Source organism: Mastomys coucha, unplaced genomic scaffold, assembly GCF_008632895.1.
Source record: "Mastomys coucha isolate ucsf_1 unplaced genomic scaffold, UCSF_Mcou_1 pScaffold1, whole genome shotgun sequence".
Classification (NCBI taxonomy): domain Eukaryota; kingdom Metazoa; phylum Chordata; class Mammalia; order Rodentia; family Muridae; genus Mastomys; species Mastomys coucha.
In genome coordinates this window covers 42,225,319-42,231,460 of record NW_022196891.1, presented here as the reverse complement: position 1 = coordinate 42,231,460, position 6,142 = coordinate 42,225,319, and the positions used below count along the sequence as shown (strand labels likewise).

Genomic DNA, 6,142 nt, shown 5'->3' with positions numbered 1-6,142 from the left:
GAGTCTCCCTCTCTCACATACAAGCAAATAAAAATAAAATAAATCTCCATTGTTATAAAGAAATATTTCTACTGGTGAAGAATGTAGCTACACATATGTGTGGATATATAGATAATATGTGTTATATATTAAGGATTTGGGCTCTTCTAGCACAGTAGATGTTGTAGGATCTTTTCTAATGTCCATGAGCTCACTAGTCCCTTGAAGCTGTCTATGTTTTTCAGTACCAGGGCAGATTTTCCTCCTGTTGAGTGGGCCTTAACTTTAATTAGAGAGCTCAGAGTTGCCACAGACATGCAAGTGTCACATCTTGCACCATTGAGCATTATCTTTCCATGCTGGTAAGTGTTATGTTTCATAGATGTTCCAGCTGGATAGGACTTTTAATTGGCTCCCTCCCTTAGTTGTTTGCATTTTATTTTCTAGAACCATGGAAGCAGGACTGATAGAAAGACATTCTCATATCAGATCCTGCTAAGTCATCAGAGACATGTTCCCCAAGTGTGGGGTATATTCAGCAATAGAGTCCAACCTTAACTTCTGGGAGGAAGAAAGGATTACATCAGTATCTACACTGCTTGGGGATTTATTTGAAGTATCAAACTACCATTAGATATATGGTTTCTCATATATGGAACTGGAGTTTCTATAACTCTATGCTTCTTACAAGGAGCAGCCCAAGTGTCAACCCAACTGATTTAACAACAGAGTTAACTTCCTTTAATACTGTTTGTGGGTGTGTGTGTGTGTGTGTCTGTGTGTAGCTGTGTGTGTCTGTTTCTGTGTGTGTGCATGTGTGTGAGAGAGAGAGAGAGAAAAAGAGAAAGAAAGAGGGAGAGAGAGAAAGAGAGAGAGGTCACAGGATGTCAGTACAGTCCATCACTGTTCCTGCAGCTATATTTCAGGGAATATTATAGAATATTATAGAGGTAGAAAGATTATGAGTCAGAATACCAGGATGTCTATTAAAAAACAGTCTGTCCTAGAAGAGAAAAATAAGGCTAGAATATGAGAATATCGATGAGTATGTTAAATAGATGAGGAATAACTGTGAGTCCTACCTCTAGACAAAGAACTAGAAGCAACTAATTACTGATGGAAGAAAAATAATTAGTGTGTCCCAGGGACGTAGCAACTTACTTGTTTGTCAATGTAGCAGGGTCATCTTGAAATCATATATACATAACCATCAAAAACAACTAATGAGGCCATATATATGTGTTTGTGTGTGTATTTATATATATTTGTACATAAGTGTATGGATTTATGTGTGTATATGTAACAACAGTAATTGTCTTAGTTAGGGTATCCATTGCTGTAAAGAGACAGCATGACCAAGGCAATTCATCTAAAGGACAACATTTAATTGGGACTGGCTTACTGGTTCAGAGATTCAGTCATTATCATCATAGGGGGAAACATGGCAGCATCCAGGCAGACACAGTACTAGAGGAGTTGAGAGTTCTAATTCTTCATCCAAAGGAAGCAGAAGGCTGCCTTCCAGGCCCCTAAGACAAGGGTCTAAAAGCCTGTGGCCATATGACATACTTCCTCCAACAAGGCCACACCTACTCCAATATAGACATAACTCCAAATAGTGCCACTCCCTGGTGCCAACCTATTTAAACCTCCACAGTAATCAAATTGAAAGAGGCTCTCAAAATGAGAGTGGGGAACCGTGAGAGAAGTTTCAGTGAACTCTAATGGGCCAGAGAGTGAGAAATGAAAGGAAATAAATTCTTTTTCAATTAGAATAATATAAAAATTTAATTGTAATAACGAAAATACATTTTTAAAATTAGGTTTACATTCATGGAAATTCTAAATGTATTAATCCATTACATGCGGTATGGAAGAATCAGTGTAGTGCTTGGACACTGTCTCCTTGTACTTTGTAGTACTTTCCCTTCTCTCTAGGAGGCAACCAACTTCACATGTGTGAGGAAGTCAACATCTTTAATTTCCTCATCTCTTATGATTTTGATATCACCCCAACTAAGCTACATTTGTATGTATCTCCTCTGACGGGGGGACAAGATCATCTTATCTTCAAATTATACCTGCTTCTGTAGATTCTATGGGTTACATTCATTGGAGCTAGGAGTTAGGATATAGACACCTGGTTAGTTGGTTCACCATTTCACATCTGTTATCAGCCTTGGTTTTTCTTATCTGTATTGTTCCTAGAACTGGTCCTACTTGCTCTTTGCAGACATATATAGCTTGTCTTCTTTTAGGAAACTGTCAGACAGTTCCTAAACTTCTATTTTTTCTAGCAAGCTAAGACTCTATTACAGGTTAAATAGTCTGATTTTCTATTCATTCCCCTATCATGAAGAAATGACAATGTATACCAAATCCCTGATTTTAAAATAATTGCAAATCATTCTTTAAGTTGTACTCAGAATTATCAGCACCACAGGAATACTATGTACCACAGTGTATACTAAAAAAGTACGACTTCTCCCTGCACCCCCTCCACATATATACATATGTACATATATACATATATATATATATATATATATATATTCATGTATAATATGCAATGCCACTAGATACTGAGAACTCTTTCACAACCCAATATTGTTCTTTGGTAAAATATATTAATCAGAAGAGATTATATTAGAGTATATATATATATATATATATAAAACATAGAATATATATATATATATAACATAGAATATATATGTATATATATATACTCTAATATATATGTATTGTATATCACTATATATAATATATATACATATTTTTTCTTCTAAAATATCTTCATTCTTTTTCATTAAGTGATGATCCAAAATAAACATGGTTGGCTTCCTCTAATAAAATCTGTTCTCCAAACTTGACCTATGTGTTCCAACTGTAATTAAATAAGTATTTTTGACATTTTACCATAATTTATACTATAAATATCAAATTATGCATGGGACATCTGAGACAACCCTGTCAAAATAATTTACTTCCAGTGTTTTATGATTAATTATAGTCAAAGGATATAAAGCAAAGATCAGTGAAATAAAAGTACATCTGGGACTAAACTTAGAAAAACTTATTCATGGGGGTCTTACACATATATTCACCCAATGCAATTACTTTCCAAGAATTCCTCACACCCATCTATGAGTATATAAACTTGGATGCTCATTTTCTATCATAGTAACTTTGAAGGGATCCATCCCCCTATATTACATTTATAGTCTTAAGTGTCTTTTTCTAAATACTTTTTCTGTTTATACACAACTTTTTTTATTTCCTGTGCTTTATTTCTTCTATGTCCATAATTACTTGTTATATGATGCTTTGATATTTTACATTTTGTAGAAGAAAGAAAAAGGTAAAAACCTGTTTATCTTCTGGCCACTAGAAAAAGAAACATTCCTCACGAAGATTGGGAATTCCCAGGGTTTACACTATATACATAAATATTTAGAAGACAATATGATAACATGTTTATCTAGCAAAATGCCAAGACCAGGCTCTACCCTGGGATGATATATGGGCTTTGTAGGCATGGAGTTGTGACCAGAATTAATGGGGCTAAGCAAAAAACTCCATCTTGTGCAGCAGCCCTCAAATCTAATCAGAAAGTAGTTAGTTAGCCCATAACAGTCATGTCAGTACTGCACCAGCGGGCCCATTTGGTCTGGCAGTTTGATATTGCAACACACAGGATCCAGCACTGAGAAAGAAACTGATGTCTTTTCTCTTCGAGCTGATTGCTTAGCACCCTCTGGCACTTTCAAAAGTAGCCAACAGGGAGGAGGTTTCCCAGGTTTTTTTTTTTTTTTTTTTTTTAGATAGATTTCTCTATTATCACAAAGTAAAATGTGTAAAATCTTAAGCAACAGGGTTTTACCTTGAAGTTATGTTGAGCAAGCATGAGCCATAGCAATTGCCTGTGCTGTTTTCAAGACCTCTGTGCCTTCCCTGACTAATAGCCCTCAGGGAGGTATCCTAGGGTTTTGGGTGTGAGATGAATCCAGACTCGAGTCTTTTCAGACAGTCAGTATCAAGCAAGCCATAGGCTTCACTCATTCTTTTAATATTGTCTCCTCTTTCCCTCATCTGTTTAGTCATTTCCTAGTGTTTTCTTTCTCTGTCCACCAATAAAATTCCATGTGAGCTTTGGCTCTGCATTCCTTTCTAATCCATTCAGTAGACAACGCCACGTTCACATCCATGCATAAAATGTTACCTTTTCATTCCCATGTGGTGAACCTGATCCATGATTGATTAAAAATAATGATAAAGAAGTAACCAATCTAACGTTTGAGAGTGATGGGAATCTTAGAAACCTACTAAAACACATTAGATAAAAGGCTAAGCTCCCATGTTTTTTTTTTTTGTTTTGTTTTTTTGTTGTTGTTTTTGTTTTGTTCATTTTTATTTTCCTTTCTGTCTTATGATCAGATTTTTCCCCCACTAAATTCATTAAGTTACTGCTTCAGGAACTGGTCCCTGTCCATTACTTGGCTCTCATGCAGACACCTGATGGATCAGATTGTGCTTGGCAGGCTTTGTGTGTACATCTCACAGATACAGGCACATTTAAATGCTTACACAATATTCCTCTCTCCTTTCTCCTTATTGCCAGTGTGGAGCCCAGAGTGATCACATTGTTTCTGCTACTGGACAACCTTCAGGAGTGTGGCACATAGGATGGTGACACCCACTGTAAGCAAGCAGCTACCTTATCTCAGAGACTGAACAGATGGCCTCAGGAATCAGCATTCTACAGACTGAAGTGGGTTTTAATGCATTGTCAAAATTACTGTTGTGAAGTCTAAGCATGAAGAAGCTTCTGTAGTTTCCGAGGTTTTTGAACGAGTGACCGATCGGAACCAAGACAGGATGAAAATCAGCCACCCCGACGTTTAAAGGGGGGCTGCTTTTGTCACAAAAATAGAGTGCAAACTGCTCCCGTGATCTGTTAATTCTGTGCGTTTTAAGGTGGACATGACACTTAAAACTGGAGCAATGATTTTAAAAACATGGTACAATAAGCATAATGAACCTGGCTTCACACCACACACACACACACACACACACACACACACACACACACACACACGATTTTGCAGAACCGAAAGGAAGCCTCTGCCTTCAAAAGCAACTAAACTAACTCTTTGCTTATAGACTTCCTGTGTAACATGTAAGAATTTTTTTTTCTGTATTTACCCTTACATGTAGACTGTCCTGTTTACATACCTGAAGAGTGAATTAATAGGTTCACAGTCTTGGTTTTTTCAGAACCCACCTAATAATAAACAAACAAACAAACACCAACAAAATAACCCTAGAAGCACTGCGAAGGTGACTGCTGTGTCCCATTTGCATCAGTCGGCAGCAGAGAGGAGGGTAGCTAGTCTAAGCTCAGTGTTCAGACCTGTGAATACCTAAATGAATAGTAGCCTAACTGTCCTTGAAGAAAATGAAAGCCTGAGAGGACCACCGGTCCTGTAGCTAAGAGGCCCCACTAATTCTCAGGACAGGGAGCAAGTCAAGGACTAGAAGAACCCCACCTGGGACTGAAGGACCTGGGTGGAAGTGAACCTGAAGCACATGGCACTTGCATGGGACCATGGAGTCGGAAATGATTAATTTGGGGTAGCAGACAATGCCCAAGATGAGTCCTGCCCTGCACCATAGTGCACAAATGGTGCAGAGCACTCTTGAGAGCATTTCTGAGATGACTGCAAACACTCAGAGACACCGGGAACCTCTAAGAGGAGCAAGTAAGTGGTGGAGAACTGCAAGAAAAAGAAACAAAAGCATGTAGGCATAATGAAATTAGGCAGAAATGATGATTCAAGGGTAATGAGGAACAAGCTGATGTCAACTAGGACCATGGTGAGGTATTGACCTGAGAGGCCACCTGGGGCCATGGCTAGGTCTGCGATTCTGAAGCAGCAGGTATCTGTTACCAGCAAAGGCTGCAGCCCAGGGACATGTCGATGTCTGAGTATTGTGCAATAGTGGTTCCACCCGGCACCAATGTTGTGATCACAAAAAGAGAAAGAGCTATAAGAATATGTTCTGGCGAGGTGTGGGGGAAAGGGATGCTTTGGTGGGCCCACGCCAAGGCATCCCTTCCCCCTGAGAGATCGGACACACAAGGGTATAGAATAGTTTATTT

General features: G+C 38.2%; 1 non-coding gene across 1 annotated transcript; it reads left to right on the top strand.

Annotated features, from left to right (window-relative positions):
• Window positions 1-5,295: 5,295 nt before the first annotated feature.
• On the top strand, window positions 5,296-5,426 carry LOC116072264. The gene has a single exon (XR_004111385.1). It is a non-coding gene; the product is annotated as a small nucleolar RNA SNORA17 (small nucleolar RNA).
• The last annotated feature ends 716 nt before the right edge of the window (window positions 5,427-6,142 follow it).